This window comes from Haliotis cracherodii, unplaced genomic scaffold, assembly GCF_022045235.1.
Source record: "Haliotis cracherodii isolate W230 unplaced genomic scaffold, xgHalCrac1.p SCAF_16, whole genome shotgun sequence".
In the NCBI taxonomy this organism is placed as follows: domain Eukaryota; kingdom Metazoa; phylum Mollusca; class Gastropoda; order Lepetellida; family Haliotidae; genus Haliotis; species Haliotis cracherodii.
Window position 1 is genome coordinate 1,526,905 of NW_027266271.1, and position 18,434 is coordinate 1,545,338.

General features: G+C 40.1%; 1 protein-coding gene across 2 annotated transcripts in view; it reads left to right on the top strand.

Annotated features, from left to right (window-relative positions):
- LOC139463729 (islet cell autoantigen 1-like) overlaps positions 1-18,434 on the top strand; it is a 341,431-nt gene that overhangs the window by 128,507 nt on the left and 194,490 nt on the right. The window lies entirely within an intron of this gene.

Below are 18,434 nucleotides of genomic sequence, written 5' to 3' on the forward strand. Positions count from 1 at the left end.
AACACATGGGGAACAGCAATCTGTTCAGATCACAGCAGCTCTACCTACCACTCTGCTAATGAAACTACTTCTGCATTCTCTATGAACATGTTGAAACAGCTCTTCAACCAGCAGAAGAAGAAGGAGACGCTGTTTGAGTCCCGCTTCTCAGCTATATCTCACGAGATGGAGATGCTTAGAAAGAAGCAGATAGTATTGGCTAAGAAGAGTCTGTTCAGACCACAGCCTACCCCAAATGACCATACGAACTAGCCGGGTAGAAGCTCCCAAGCAAGGCTTGAGTCCTGTCAGGGTACCGCAAGGCCATCTTCCTCATCTAGGACCCCATACAGTCTCCCGCAGACCGGTACGGGAGTGTCACTTCAACCGCATAGTCACCATCAACAGATGTAACCTAAGCCAACCACTCGGACCGCATGGGAGATTACATCATGGGACAGCCTAGCAGTTTGATGGAGGACCATCATTCCCATATGGGTTCCGTTATACATGGGCACTTGTCACAAGCCGCTCTGACTTTTACTCATTGCGGAGTCCTGGACACCAGTAGATGATGAACCGCACGGGGAACACATGGATGTATGGATTATGACAAACATCCACCCCTCCCAGGAGTTACCCACGATCATTCTGTGTCGGAGTCGGACCTAAATGAGGAGTTTAATCAGTCTGACGATTCACCCCAACGGGATTATGCAGAGAGAATGCCGGAATACGGAGGATGTCATGCTCCTACATCATCTCAACATATCCACCAGACATTGCCGTGGCCGAGTTATGCAGGCAAGGCTTCTGAAAGTCTACTCAAGCTCAGACAAGATGAACGGCTACCCTTACCTGTATCAAACCCATGATTCTCCTCTCCGGAGCATCAAGTTTTGGACGAGAACTTTTATGAAGCTAGTACGCAACCCTAATACTAAAGTCACATTACCTGCTTCCTGGATTAAAGACCTGTCTCTGACGCCCAGACATTTCATGGACATTGGCGCATATATTGACTGGTTTGTCGCCGGAATCGGGCACATCATTGCAGACATCATATGACTGCATACCCGGAGAGACTCCTATGACTATAAGGACGGATCAGGTTGGACTCATCCACAGCCTGCTAGACACCATAGTCAGAATGCAGGAAGACTTACTCTCCACCCAAGTCTTGATGTCTTCTCAGCTAATCTTGGTACAGCGTCAACAACTACCAGCACAAGAGCTGTTTCCAACCACACAATGTCACAACTGATATCTGCTCCCAAGATGTTCAATGGCAAATTGAGACATGTCATAGATGAGGTCAGACAAGAGACAACTGAATGATTCCAGGTGTCTATTGTACAAGTTGCTCAGGATAAGTTCAGCAGTTAGATGTTGCTTCAGGGAACAGACATTGTGAGCTCGTCTTACTAGGGTTGAAACAATTCCTTTCTTGACTTGAGGTGGATGGTTGGAGGCATAGTGTATGTATTGATCTGTGTGGGTAGGTTTCCGATAAACAGTGGTCTGGAGTTTGTCGTTATTATCTTTCTGTACGAGTACATCAAGGAAGGGGAGCTGTCAATTGGTTTCTTCCTCTATGGTGAACTGCATTCCTGGGTTTTGGGAATTCAAGTGGTCCAGTTGAGTTCTGAGGTCATTGTTTGGATGTAGGATGACAAAGGTGTCATCATGCAACTTTGCGGAACCAGCAGAGGGGAGTTATTGGGCATGTTTCCAGGGCTTTTTCTTCAAGGTAGGTCATAAATATCTCGGTGATCAAGGGTGATAGTGGGGATCAAAATGGGTGGCCGTGGGTTTGTTGATAGAAGTTATCTCTCCAGGTAAAATATGTTGAGCTGATACAGGAGTGTATGAGTATGAGTGTTATGATTTCCATGGCCTCGTTCCGGGTACATTCGTGAATAGGTCGACAACATCGTAGCTGATTAAGTTCCTGGTTGGGGGATGTCGAGAATCTTCTTACAGAATTCTGACAAATCTGCCACAAAGGACTTGGCAGTCTCACCAAGCGGTGCGAGGAGGTGGGCTAGGTGCTGGGCCGTATTGTAGTGAACAGTGTCTCTGGAGCAGACTAGGGGGCAGACAAGGAGACAGGCTTTGACAGGGTCTTTGTGAATATTACTGGCTTCATCCTTTGTGTATGTCACTGACTTCACCGATGATTGTCATCACTACCCTTGTGTGTACATAACAGGCTTCTCTACTCCAGTAAAACAATATCTACTCTACTGTATAAACATTGCCTCCTACTTATATATACTGAGTCAAATTATAAAACTTCACATTTTTAAAAGTAATCCACCTGCGGTATTTGGTAATAACATCAACAGTTTAAATCATAAGTCCCAAGCACGAGAATCTGATGGCACACAAGTTCAGTAGCGTGTATGGCCACCATGTGCGTTGACAACTGCCACACAATGCCTCCGCATGGACCTTGTGGTGCTTGTGAAGCTTGTGAACACATGATTGGGAAGACTCCGCCATTGTTGCTGCAAAATGGTGCCAAGATCTTGCAAATTCTGTGGTTGGTTATGGAGAGTGTGCAGACTTCTGCCAAGAGCATCCCAGACGTGTTCGATGGGATTCAGTTTGGGAGACCTTGACGGCAAGTCCATGACCTTGACTCCCGCATTCTAAAGGAAATTCCTTGTCAAAATTGCTGTGTGGGGTCTGGCATTGTCCTGTTGGAAGATCAAACCGGGTCCATGCTGCCATAATAGGCAGACGTTCTGGTGCCAGTACCTGGTCGCGGTAAGCAGCAGCGTTGAGGTTGCCACGGATGACAAGAAGCCTGGAACATGCATTGCCGCAGAAAGCACCCCACACCATGACACTTCTGCCTCGAAATCTGTCAACTTCCTGTACACAACACTTGGCGTAACATCATGACGGCGCCTCCACACCCTCGCCCTACCATCAGCAAATCGAAGATTAAATCGAGATTCATCACTGAAGACGACTTGATTCCAATTCCTCTGAGTACGTGTCGCTGTGCCCACAATTGACGTTGACGTCTGTGTAATTGAGTCAGAATCGGCCCGCAGTATGGCCGTTGTGCTTGAAGGTGAGCAGTTCTCAGACGGTTTCGAACAGTTTGCGCACTCAGTCTACCCCTAAACAGTTCATTTCTGGTTGATGTAGCCATCAAAAATCGGTTACGGAGGTGACGTAAGACAATCTGACGATTCTCTGCATGTGACGTTACACGGGCGATCAGCGAGGGCGATCAGCGGTGGTACCCGTTTGCTGTAGACGCGTCTGTAAATCATAAACAGTCTGTTGACTACAACCCATCGTCCTTGCGACTTCAGCTACGGACGTTCCCGTCTGCACCATGCTGATGGCACATTCACGTTGCACATTTGAAAGGTGTGGCATGACAAATGGCCGTAAAGACTTTTGCTTTCTTGTGTTTTTCTTTTTTGTTAATGACTGCTGACAAGTATGGCTGAAAACACGTGCGGTATTTTGGCCACCTGACCAGTTGCACGTGAAAAAACACTTTTGCCACTATAGTGCTGTGCACATGATTTTGATCGATTCACCTGCACAAAAACGGGTTTTATCTGAAGACAATATGTGGCCATTACTGTTTAAATACACAATAAGGGCCCACAATGATAACTGGTCAAAATGTTAAAATTTTAGGATTGTGAAGTTTTTAATTTGGCTCAGTATATGTATATATATACTTGCCAACCACACTTTGTATATCACTTGCTTAATAACGATGTTAGAACCTACACCGAAACATCGCTCTTAATTTTAATAAAGAAGTTGTTCATCCATAAATTCATTTCCTTACTTGGATATCTATATATGATGGAGACTACACGATTGTTTGCCTTGGCAGACTCCATCAGTTGCCGGATGGAAGCGAGACATATTCCCAGAAAGCTGAACATCCTTGCTGACAGCCTTTCCCGCCTGGGGAGAATAGTGGCAACAGAATGGACCTTACATCCCGAGATATTTGATAACCCTTTTATGGGACACAACACATCTAAATTTCTTTGCCACCTGCCTAAACCATCAACATCTGGTTTATGTCAGTCCAGTTCCCGATCCAGTGGCTCACCAGGTCGATGCGCTATCGATGGATTGGCGGGTCTTTTTTGCATACACATTCCCACCATGGTCTCTCCTTGACAAGGTCATCCGCAAGGTTGAGGAGATGGATTGAATGATAATCTTGATAGCACCAATCTGGCCCAGCAGAGTGTGGTTCCCCAGATTATTAAGGCTCTACGACAATCTGCCAAGCCTACATCTAACTGCCTGGAAGTTATCACGCAGAAGATGCAGACATGCGGATACTCTGAGATTGCCTCAGAAACTGTGGCAAGATCATTTAGACCTTCATTCTCCCTTACTTATGACACCAGATGGGACAAGTTAGTCCAGTGGAGAACACAACAAGGGATTATAACTAGTGCTATATCCATCCCTATGGTAGCAGTTTTTCTACTACATCAAGACAACAAATTCCGACATTGGATGATACAAGGTTACAGATCAGCCCTTCATTCTGTACTTCAACCTGACTGATTATGAATTGGAAACCATCCCATTATAACAGACTAATGAGATACTTTCTACTAGAAGTTGTTAGCACACCTTGTATCTTCCCCAAGTGGAATCTATCTGTTGAGTTATCGGCACTTTTAACAGAACCTTACGAGTCCCTGGCTAAGGCCCCCCCTTACACCAAAAATCCAGGAAAGCCGCCTTCCTCCCAGCCATGGTGACAGCAGCAAGATTTTCAGAACTCCATGCTCAGGACTATTCTAGTCTCACCCATGATGAACACTGGACTTCAATTACTCTAAGATCGCTCCCAGATTTTGTAGCCCAACATGCCGCAATATAACTGATATACTGTTAATAGCGGTGTTTAACCCAACTCTTTCACTCACTCACTCACTCACTCACTCACTCACTCACTCACATCATTCTACCACCATGGGGCCGTTTGGCCATAGACACTATACCATTCCTGCCTTCGGGACATCAGTGGATCGATCAACCAGAGAGACTTTTTTGTCCCATCAGAAATTCTACCTCTCGGCTACAGACCCACATAGACTCCATCGAAGGAGACTTTTCATATCCTGCAAGCCTCATTCCAACAAAGACATCGCCAAGGCTACAGTTCCTGGTTGGCTTAAGTCTGCCATTGCTGTGAGCTAAAGGCAGGCACAAAATTCCACTCCCCATCTTGGATCCTGCTCGGATCATGAAATCAGTGCCCTTACCACGAATCTTGCTTCATGACGTCATTTTGTAGAAATGGACCAGAAATGATGTCATTATTACTAAGAAGATAAGCTAATATAATGGTAATTCTTGTGAAGGTATCACTGATTTGACTGATTCTTGATACATTCTGATTTTCAAGTCCTCAAGAGAAATTTCAGAGGAAATTATCTAGGGTCAGGTTTAGAATTAGTGATTAAATGGTTTCAAAAAGAGGACTACTGTCAATTACACAGGAAGTTACTGGAGGCAGATCCCGCCGGGTTCCTCTGGTATATTCTGGCAAAGATGTAATAGAGGTAGAGGATTTGCAAGAATTATCAAACAATAGTTATCATTGTTAATAATTCTAAGAATACCACCTCTATTACATCAGGACCAGATGTTGGAAAGAGTGAGGTTTCCCGCCATTACACAGGTCATAGCTTGGGTTGCTATAGTGCTATTTGGGAACAACTAATTGTGTGTAATGGACACTGAAGAGGACGTCTTTTGAAAGTCTGAAAATTTAGTTAGTGTGACTGAAGCCAAAATACAGGATTTATGGCAAAGGATGTAATAGAGGTAGTATTCTTAGAATTATTAACAATCATAACTATTGTTCAATTTTTCATTTGAATCAACCAATGAATTCTATGTTATTTAAATGACTATTGCTTTGCGAAAGATGAATCTATTTTTTCCTTCAGAACTAGATGACTGTAGACCATGTATGCACTTAAACTGCTTTTGTTGTTGTGCTATCTGGAGGTATTTTCTCTAGTAGTATAGGTAATGATGGTTCTGCCGCAACCCCAGTGGAGCTGGATTTATATACCTATACTGCTATTACAGATGGCATTTTTTATGCCAAAATGATTGAGATTCAACGATAGTCATGAGATTAAGTTAAATTGGCTCTAGCTCACCAATACCTGGGGCCAATCATTGCTTTAGATGAGCCTAAATGGTAATAAAAATATTCTTTATTATTTTTATCAATAAAGCGATATTCAACATTTTTATTAAGTTCTTCGTTCATTTTACTAGGAGACCAGACTATATAACTACACTCTTCTTGTAAATTGATAAGAAACGATTGATAACCGTATTTGGTTGGTTTGATATCACTGATATAATAAAAAACCTTGTGGTAATTCTCTCCATTTAATAGCTTTTTCGATCTCCATTATTATATAAATTTATGTAAGCATTTGTTTAATGTGATCAAACGATAGTAAGCAATCTATTTTTAATCTCCAACCAGTTCTTTGGTTTTGGCACGGAATAATTGACGCACTTGTTGCCTCCCCTGTTCTATGAACCTTTTTTTCTCATCCTCGCTAATACCACTAGTCTTACGAGATTTTGATCGAATCTCCTGCTTCATTGCGTTGTATTTGGTGAGTTCTGACAACACTAAACGAAACTCCTCCTCGGATATATTACAATCGACCATTGCTGTCAAAATATGATCCTCAATGCTGTTCAACTTTGCTTCGGCGAGTATCCGAATACTATCGTGTTTTAATGCTTTCTTTTGTAACCTACGAGAAATGAATTTTATCGCTATTCCTGCCAGTCCTGAGACTAACGCAGCTATTTCCATGCCGAGCACAATAGGCGCGGCGATTATAGTTGATAGTAAACCGACACCAGCTACACCGAGTCCCATGCCAGCTGCTAGAAGCGCGGTGTCAACTCCGTCCAGAGCATTCACGGCTCTGCGATACTTTTTATACAATCCAAGTCTCAACTCCCTATCCTTCTCTATTTGATGTTTTATGTCGCTTAATTGATGTAATCGAAATCCATCAACAGTTTCCATCTTTTCAATTGCTTCATCGAGCGCTGGATGTAAACTCATAGTGTATATTACGAATATATAATAGTCTTTAATTGGTCTTGCTTAAATGTTTTGAGAGTATACATAAACCTTATCAAATGTATATTATACGGCAAGAATATCTTAGTAAGAGAAATACTACCACTTTTAATAATTTGGACCCCCTCGAGGGTTGCAACGGGCGATGCTCCGATATGAATAATACTGCAACGTTGACGCTCGTGTTTCTTGAGCCATTTAATCGATTGACCTGGTAATGTTTTGAAGACATCTACCGGTAAATCTCCGAACAAGACTTCAATAATAAGAGTAGAAATATTATGTATTGCACTCAAGTTAACTTTAATATCATCGAATTCTGTAACCAAATTTAAACTAACATTTTGTAAGGCCGGACGACTATATAACATATGACCTGGTTTTTCTGGCAGGGGAGTGACTAACACACTTTTCGTTTTGATGGGATATAAGCCGCGAGTACGATACCACTATTTATTATCTTAGTTAAATTATGTCCCTTACCCGTAATCACATAAGGTGGGGTAATGACAATATTCAATAGCCACTCGATGTTTGCTTCGACCATTGTCCATATATTCTCACCGTTGAGAATAATATTGTATGAAGTGTTTTTAAGGAGTCTACTAACATCGACATCGCTTAAATCTTCTAGATTACCCGGGAATGTAACTTCTTTCTGCTTGTATACATTATCGTGTAAGTGTAAAGCGTATAACTTACCATCGGTACCGGGTTTATCGAATCCTTCCGTGTCTCCGAGATCGGAAAGCGCAATTGTATTACATTTTCTGAGCGTTCCAGGGCCTGATGCATCAACCATTATTTATAATATGGAGTGTTACACTTAAGTGTCCTATATGTACAGGTTGGTGTTTTACATCTAATACAGAAATTTTGAGGTCTGAAATAATACCCCGCTTTAATTTTTTATATTGTAATGTTGAGAAAGATTCCGTTCTACCGCTGTTATATTTTTCATTTTTCACTATAATAGATCTGAGCAGAGTTGAAGGACTTTCTAGTTGAATATTATCAGTCGTGCTGATTTGATCAAGATGGATGCACAACTCTTTATAGGGAACTAAATCGTGTAATGCATATACACTCACTGTTTTGTTGGGTGGTAATGTTACTGGCTGTCCAAATCCAAGTGTAATTGCTAAGTTCTCGTCAATAACTATACCTGTTTCTCCAGTGTTGATTTTCACTATCCCATTCGACTCAATTTGTGTGATACTAATTCCATTAGGCTTAAAAATTTCATCATTGAGTGAGCATACGCTGTAATACCCATCAGGTATAATAATGAATTTTTTAATACCACTGTTTTCACCTGGTATAAACATCTTATTATTTCTTTTCGCAGCATTTATATTGGTCCACAGCGGGTAATACGTTACATCTCATAGGGCGACTTCGAGTTGTCCATCCGAGTTATAGACTCAGTTGAATAGACTGACCATTTGTTATTCCCGGGAGTGTAACATACATATTAAATATACAATGATACTATATCATAACTTAAATATGAAATCAACTTACATTACTAATCAATCGATTATAGTAAATGCCTCTGATGCTGAATTTTTCGTTAAATTCCCCGATATCTTTAAAAATTACAGGGTCACGGCAACTAGCGATAAAATGGTGCACGATTGGTTTCCCAATCCGATGCAATTTTGGCAGAATCAGTTTAACTTTGCCATATGGTGTGCCACAACGGGATGTGGCGTATCTCTTTATGCTCAAGGATTTGAACTGAATAAGTCTGTTATAACATTTCACTTGTACTATCAGATTAGACGTATACTTAAAGAAATTAGTGCTCCGTTACCGCATGATCGAGCGTGGAATTCCACAAATAATAATTATGATAGGTCCGCGTATGAGCGTATTTGTCAGGAATTTAATGTTTCTACGAGTAAAGATTGGCGTATTAAAGGAGCAAACCATGGTCTAGGTGTTCCTTACACACGGGAAATAACCGTCAAAGAAGAAAGCGATTATTTATATAAAGAACCTAATAAAGATAAAGTTGATTTTCCTAAGTTGTTGCGTACCAGCAAACTTTACGTAAGAATATATGATTATTTTAAAAGAACACATAAATGGTATAAAGGCTGGGAACTTTCGAGTAACGATTGGAGAGGGGATATTATGAGTTTTAAGAGTGGTTTAATTTATATTGTTACAAAATTTGTACAACTGAACGATACCGCAAACGCTTGGAATGAATTTCTTAATGATAAAACGGAAAATAATTTTACTGACCAAGGATTTGTAAGATTTAATGAATCGATAAGAACTTATGTATGGGCAAACACGAACGTCCATTATCGGTTCTGGGACAGCGCTCGATGCGCAAAAACAGTTTGTCGCAAATGTGGAGGACGCCATTAATTCACCAGTTGACATACCATCGTCTATAAAGCGTTTTCAAGATGTATTACAGTACAATCAATCCAAAGTAGACTACGTTTATGCACCGGGGCTATACATGTCTCCGAGTAATATGGAACTTAAGATCGGTCAAGTGATAGGCTATAATAATAAAATTGTTATTGCTACCGATCAACAAAAACCAGGTATAAATTCAGATATGAACGTCGAATTAATAACGCAAACAATCACAGGCGAAAAGGGAATAGTCAAGCCACAAACACCACATGTTTCACAACCATCTACTGACGCACAACCACAAGTGTCACCGCATATTGCGGCTAAAAATCAACAACATATCGATGAAAAAACAGCGCTTTTATTAGGTGGAGTCGCGGTTGGTTTACTCATGATTTGGTTAAATAGTTCTTAGCGAACTGATTTGGTTAAATAGTTCTTAGCGGATACGTACAACAGCCCTGCAATTGCTACGATCAGTGCCCACAAGTTTTACTAAGCCAAGTGGTGGTCTTAGCTAATAAATTCGATAGCCAGGAAACAACACTCCCTATTATACCGGGAAGTGCGGCCGCGGCTTTCTCAGTGAGCTTTCCCAGTGCTGAACCTAATGCTTTTAAATGCTTTTTTATCCACTCTTTTATACCATCCGACGTAGGTGGTGATCCGCCACCACCTGTGCCACCGGTTAACGCGAGAGTCAAAGTCGATATAATAAATCCCAACGCGGTTAAAATACTGGCAATTGTTATTCCCTGTTCTCTGAACAATGTTTTAATTTTATCGGCCAGTGTAGTGTCATCGTTGAGGACTTGATCGATAGTTTCTCGAATTCGACTGATTTGCGAACGAAGTGCCTTTCTATTACTGGAAGCTGCTTCGAGGCGGGCCGATCTTTCGTCTTCTAAGTTTCGCAATCTTTCCGCTACGAGGCGTCTACTGAACTCATCGCCCGCCTGTTCGAGTTTTGTTTTCTCTTGAGCTATATGCTTGTCGATTTCGGATATCTTGGCTGTATTATTCATGAGTTCTCCCCGCATTGTTCGCATTGCCTTGTCAAGACCTCGTAATTCCCTAATACTAAACTCCGAGGATGGTACCTGTAACATGTTATTATCGTAATAGGTATCTAAGATTTCTTCAAGTCCGTCCGAGGCCACCATCGAGGAAGCTTCCAAATTATCTGTGTTGTAAACAAGTTTATTACGCACAGTCTGAAAAACCTTAGTAGTCTTCGCGGAAACCGTGAGTAGTCCACAAAACTTAATTTATCATGAACAGTGCTGATACCGTGTTTACCGGCTATCGTAGACAAGGCTAGGAGCTTACGAGTACGAGAATGCATAATATCAATATGCGGAGAGTCAGGCAGTCGCAATATTCCTTTACTATCTATCGTAAACTTTGAATAGTCACGACCAATAGGGGTATCTTTAAAGTTATCGTAATAATCATTGACGGTTGATTTTAAAATTTCATCCTTAAGATTCGTGCAACTAAAGCTGGTTTCATCAGTATCTTCGATTGGATTCTGGTTATCAAAGTCATCAAAGGTATCTACATCAAAATCAGTCATTTTTATATTAAACATAGGGTACATGTTTTCAATATAACAATGTCTTCGCAATACGGACGCAAGTTAAACCCACAACGTAGACTTCGAGATCCATTAGGGGTCAAAGCAATTCGTCAGTCTGTAACTATAACTAATAACCCGAGTACCATCGATCAGAATCAAACGCTTCTGGTTCGCTTTCCTAATCTCGGCGCACACAATGTGTTAGTTCCGGGAACTGTCCGACTAGCATTTACGATTGGTTTGACTTCTACCGACGTTAACAGGGAGCCCGTTCAGAACATAGATCGTGCTATCGTTAAGAAAGTCGCGATTAAAATTAGCGGTAATGAGGTTTTGAGTATTGATGATAGCGATGTATACTATTGTTACATGGATCTCAGGAGAACGGATAAAGAGCGGGAAAACTTACAGTACCAAGGTATTTGTAATAAGAACACATTGAGACTGCGCGTGGGCGCTGAAAATGGTGTTGATACCAAAGAAAAAGATAAGGCCGTTGCCGACGCATTAGGTAACCGATTCTATGTTCCGCTAGACTTTGAATTACTAGATTCCCACATGCCCTTTTATCAAGCATCCCTAAGCGATAGGTTAGAATACGAACTCACTTTTAATGACTACGGTAGAGTAATCAGAGCTGCTGAAGATGCTAGCTATTCCATTGACAATATCTCGCTCGAGTACGATATGATAACGGATCCCAAATTAGCTGGACCAATTCGTAACCATTATACCGGAAGTTTAGCCATTTTGTACAATCGCGTGCTGCGACACCGAAAGATCAAGAGGGACAGAAAAGATATGATGTGGAATATCAATCTAAACGTCCCCACGAGGTCGTTGAAGGGTATTTTAATGTTGTTCGAGGACCCCTCCGATGCGTTTAAAAGAAATACCGAGAAGTTCTACAATCCCAAAATTACAAAAGTAGAATTGACTATCGAGGGCGTTCCTAATCAACTATATAGCCAAGGAATGCTAGCGTATCACCAGTGGGATGAGATTAAAAAACTTCCTTCTATAAAACATTCCCCGGAAGTTAACGCGGTCGTGAAAGATCTGTCTCTCGGAAGTGTATCGATGGGTGAATACCTCACCACGAAGTACGCGCTATTGCTCGACATGCGAACACCGGACGATCACCAACTTCACGGCAGTGGGAGGAGAATAGAAAATGCTAGCGAGGGTGTCACTATACAGATAACGAAGCTCCAGGAAACGCCTGGTAAAATAAACATATATTTGTACGTGATTATGGATGCGCAACTTAATATACAGAATGGGAGATTCGTGCAAGCAATCTATTAATAATCTTTTACCTAAAGATCTGCACTGCGCTATCATATGCGGGCAAACAGGCTGTGGAAAAACAGCTTTTATTCTAGATATTTTACAAAGTCATTATCGGGACGTTTTCGATCATATTATTATTCTGTGCCCGACTATAAGCGTTAATAAAACATACTTATCGAGAGATTGGGTAATGAATGACGACGGGGTACACAGAGTCGATCCGGGCGATCGTTTACATGACTGTTTACGAGTATGTCACGAAAAATACAAAGGAGAATCAACCCTTTTCGTAATAGACGACTGCAGCGTGAGTAAAGAACTAACAAAAAAGAGAGATATGCTTTTGTATTTAGCATTCTCCGGACGGCATACTCAACATAGCGTTTGGGTACTTACTCAAAAATACAACTCTGCCCTGAAAGATCTCAGAGAGCAGACCAAATGGGTAGCACTGTTTCATTGCAAAGATCGAGATTCATTCGAGGAATGTTTACGCGAAAATGATGTTATTTATACCAAGCTCGAACGAGATAAAGTCAGAAAACTGTTATCGGCAACGAAGCACTGTAAACTCGTATTAAAAAACGATCAACCAGCTGCTTATGCAATTGCTCAGCAAAATGTAGCAAAATGTAGCAAAATTATACAAAATTATAGGAAAATTATAGCAAATGTAGCAAAATTATAGCAAAATATAAATTGAACATTAGCGGTTAATATGACATAATGTGGTTTGAAATCATCATTTTTTCGCAACAGTTCATTATCTCGGGATGTATTGGATATGCCATATTATATTATGTTAGACTTAAATATCTCCTTAGGTATTACATTATGGAATGCGACGAACTCATCGAACAAATGCTCAAAGAATCTGATGCAGATGCTGAAGTAGTTACAGATAAATCTTTAGATAAACATAGAAAAAGACTCGCGGCTTTGGTAGCCGGTGGAAAATGTTCCCAATATTTGGGGGAAAATTATACCATCGAAAAAATTGAGAACATGACCGACGAAGAAATAAAAAAACTGTACGTGCGTTACGAGTCTAGACTGGGAGCTACCATGACTAAAACGATAGGGTCGTCTATATTACAACTATACACAGTCGTAGCTAGTACGTTTCTCCCTATCCCGGCAGAACATCGCATGTATTTATGCGAATTTCTAGAGAAAGACCCATTCATCGAACACGCTATAAGCTCAGTGAGCTGTGAGTTTTATCATAGATACGGAATGTTCTTAGCTCCACTCACCACAGCTTTAATAACGGCTAGGTATTGTCAATTTAAACATACGTGTCCACTTAATAATATAAAGAACTAAGTTCAAATAAATAATGGAGACTCAACAGACACCACAGATTGTGAACGAGGATGCACAACAGATTGCGGAAACGCAACAACATGTGAACGAGGAACAACTATTGAATGAGGAACCACCACATGTGAATGAGAAAATACTAAAAGCTAGAGTGACAAAGAACCCCCCAAAAATAGCTGCAGGAAGAAAGGGAGGACTCGCGAGGAAAGCGAAATTAATAAATAATTCAAATATTAATCCAATTAAAACATGGGCACTAGTAGGAGTTGCTGGTATAGCGGCTGTATGGTTCTTTTATAAGACCGAAGAAGAGAAAACGTCACCCCCAAGGCAACAACAAGTTCAATTAGAGGTTAGCCCCCATATAATGCTATAAGAAGCATGACTACTCCAGTTACAGACAGTAAAATGTTGGTAAACGCAACGTATCATTCAGCGGTGGTCACCGGCTTGGCCATTGGCTATGCCGGTATAGCTTAAATGATTACTAAAGCCACACCTCCCAAGCTAGATTTTGATAGTTATGATATACCAATGATGGTTCTGGATGTTGGATTGGCTATGGCAACGAAGGATATGCTCATCAAACAAGGACTTATCCCGGAAGACATAATGAAGTAATTAAACATTTGAATATTTTATATTATTAAACATATGGCAACAATTGCGATGATGGTCGGTAGAGCTATTGTTAATGCTCTAGCTTTTTCGGGTAGTAATTATTTATTTTCTACTTTGATGGAATCAAACGCTAAAGAAGTTGAAGAGGAGCGTAAACGACATAACGAAGCAATGGAACAACTCCAAGCAGCCCAGTCACAATATACGCGGCAGAGAATGAAGAGATTAGATTTTATTCATGAAGAAATGCGTAAGGAAGGACATTCAATTCAAACGTTTAAGGATGTCGAATCTGCCATGCACGAATACTTCTCGTTTATGGGAAAAAACTCGACACAATACCGAGACCAACAATGAGTAAGTTTTATATACCGTCAGAGGCTCAAAAGAACCGCGAGGTAAAATTTATCATGTTGGGATTGACTGCTGTATTGATTTTCAGCTATACAATTACGCATAAGCCAGAGTGACAGCTGTGGCTACACATAAACCATGACCTAGTTAGGGGAGGCAGAGTGACAGCTAATCTATAAATAGCGTTGGCTGACTGCCTAATCAATAGATGTCAATAGTGTAGATGTGATTTGCATTTAGACAATTGATATGATAGATGTATAAACCGTGAATCATTGCAGATTTACACTCATGGGGAAAAAAACTCTATGAAACCGACGCTGTGTTGAAATTTACTGCAGTATACACAATTATTACATCAGGCGCGGAAACATAAACTATACGTGTTCTGTATGCGGGATAGGGGTCAAAGGTCGTTATTGTTTATGTAAGGAACACGGTGCTAATAGGGTCAGGAACCAGATTATTTATGCTAGGAAGAGAGATTACATCAATGAGAGGAATAGGTTGGGGAGAATACATATTTAGATATATGAAAAACAACCAATTAGACATTTGTCTCATTTTGCATATACCATTCAACCACAATGGTTTTTGTGAGAGAGTTGAAGGCTATGGCAAAGCAACGTTTTCTACATGGATATTCTCGAATGAGAAAAGCTGAATTGATTACCTTACCCGGTTTGGAATACAACAAACCCCAGACTGTTAGAGAACTCAAAGCTCGAGCGAGAAACAGTGGGCTGAGAGGTTATTTTCGAATGAGAAGAGCTGAATTGATCGCTTTACTAGATAATAATCAACCTAATGATGTTGAGAATAAACAACAAGAATTATTATTTGTACCCACATCCGCCGGCGTTGGTAAATATCTAAGAGGTTGGAAGATGGATATTAATTCCAACATGGATGTTAACGATATTAAGCCTATCATATCGAGTAAAATTAACGAGGAGTTAGATGATTTACATAGTATAAAATACCAGCTGACGATTAAAATGTTATTGAGTAAAAGTAACACAGACGACAGCACCGAATATACCGAACCATATTTCCGAAAGAATCAAGAAGTTATAACCGAATCCGATACTATAAACGCATCATTAGATACATCAATTCAGAGGATACAGGAAACTTTAGAACGCTGGACTAATAGAGGTTCGGGTTGGGGTGTGGATAAAATCGATAGTTTATATTTAGATATAGCAAATTATATGCCCTTCAAAGGTGGATCTTATATAGATTTACCCCCGTATTTAAGAAGAAAAAAGCCATAAATAATGTAAAAAATAAATCAGATGACTGTTTAAGAATGATGATGAGATCTGCATTGTTCCCCATAGATTCTAAAATTGCAAATAGACCTTTTAGCTATCCCCAAAACGATGGACTCAACTTCGATGGTATAGACGAACCTACACCAATATCACAAATTGATAAGGTGGAAAAGCAAAATAATTTAGCTATAAATGTTTTCGGACATTCTAAAGTAATTGTTGTACACAGGATAAGCTCTGCTCCGGAAGATATCCCCAGAATCAATTCATTTCTGATCGAAATAGATGGAAAATATCATTATACATGGATAAAGAGTTTAAACAGGCTATTATACGATCAAACAAAACATGCTAGAAAAAAATATTTCTGCGAAAGATGTCTACATGGGTACAGCAGACAAGATCTATAGAGGTGTTGGACAGACCGCTATCATGATCGATATGCCTAAAGAGGGAAAAAATATATTAAAATTTGAACATTATTGTAATCAAATGCCAGTACCGTACGTAATTTACGCCGACTTCGAAGCGCTTATCAAACTGAACGCAATACTGATAGTAGTTTTACGTACAAAACTCAAGAACATATTCCTTGTGGGTTTGGATATATAGTTGTAAGGTATGATGGGAAAACAAACACTCCCGTGTTTTACAGAGGTCCCGATGCAGCGGGAAAGTTCCTAGAATATTTACAAAATGAAGAGAGAATAATCAGGGAAAAATTATCGAGTAAGAAACCCATGCGTATGACGATAGATGATTGGAGGGCCCACAAGAAGTCAACGAGTTGTCATGTTTGTAATAAACCCCTGAATTGGGATTCCGTAAGAGATCATTGCCACGTCACGGGTAATTATCGGGGAGCCGCACATAACGAGTGTAACTTGAAACTGAAACTGAATTCTCAAACAATACCCATCCCCGTTTTGTTTCATAACCTTAGGGGATACGATTCACATCTCATTATGCAAGCTATCTCAAAGACCGACGGCGGTTTAACGTGCATTCCTAATAATATGGAAAAATACATATCGTTCTCGTTGACTAAACCTATACATTATAGGGACAAGGATGGGAAATCTAGAATAAAGCAAAGTAATGGGCTTAGATTCATAGACTCCGTACAGTTTCTGTTATCTTCCCTGGACAATTTAGCTAATGAGAACAATCCCGATGACTTCGCGATAACAAATCAATCTACCGATAAGATAACTCATCATTTGTTGCTAAGAAAAGGTGTATATCCTTACGAATATATGGATGATTGGTCTAGAATCGAAGAAACTGAATTACCACCCCTCGAATCATTCTATAGTAACTTAACAGAATCTAAAATAACAGATGCTGATTATGAACATGCTCTGACGGTCTGGGATAAATTAGGTTGTAAGAATTTAGGTGATTATCATGATCTGTTCTTAAAAAACGATGTACTGTTACTCGCCGATATATTCGAGATATTTAGAAAGACGTGTTTAAAACAAAACGGCTTGGACCCGGCATGGTACTATTCCAGTCCCGGACTGTCGTGGGATGCATTGTTGAAGAAGACCGGTGTAGAACTAAAACTACTCACAGATTACGATATGCACTTGTTTATTGAGAAAGGATTAAGAGGTGGTATATCGATGGCAGCGAAAAGGTATTCTAAGGCTAATAATAAATTAGTGGAAGGATACGATCCGAGTAAACCCGACACGCATATATTATATCTCGACGCCAACAATTTGTACGGATTGGCTATGAGTCAACCTTTACCCACGGGTGGTTTTGAGTGGGTCGAAGATGTCAAGTTGAATGATATCCATAATAATGATGAGAATAAAGGGTACATACTAGAAGTTGACTTGGAATATCCAAGTTCCTTACATAAAGACCATAACAGTTATCCGCTAGCTCCCAAAAGATTAATGGTTAATAAAGATTGGATGTCGGAATATCAACACTCCTTGATGGGTAATCGTAGGTTAGCTAACGTAGAAAAACTCGTACCAAATTTGATGGATAAGACAAAATATATAGTTCACTACAGAAATCTCCAGTTGTATCTATCGTTAGGTATGAAACTTAAGAAAATACACAGAGTTCTAAAGTTTGATCAAAGCCCTTGGATGGAGCCCTATATAAGGTTGAACACAGATTTAAGAAAGATAGCTACCAGCGATTTAAAGAAGAATCTGTATAAGCTCATGAATAACTTAGTATTTGGTAAAACTATGGAGAATCTGAGGAAGCGTGTTGATGTTAAATTAGTCAGATCTAATGAGGAAGAAAGACTTAGGAAACTTATAGCCAGTCCGGCTTTTAACAGAAGCAAGATATTCGATAACGACTTAGCCGCGTTGCATATGCAGAAGAGTAATATAAAATTCAACAGACCGGTGTACGTCGGTATGAGTATTTTCGACTTGTCAAAACACTTAATGTATGACTTTTTTTACAACGAACTTAAGAAGCAATACGGCGATAGATGCGAGTTGTTATATAC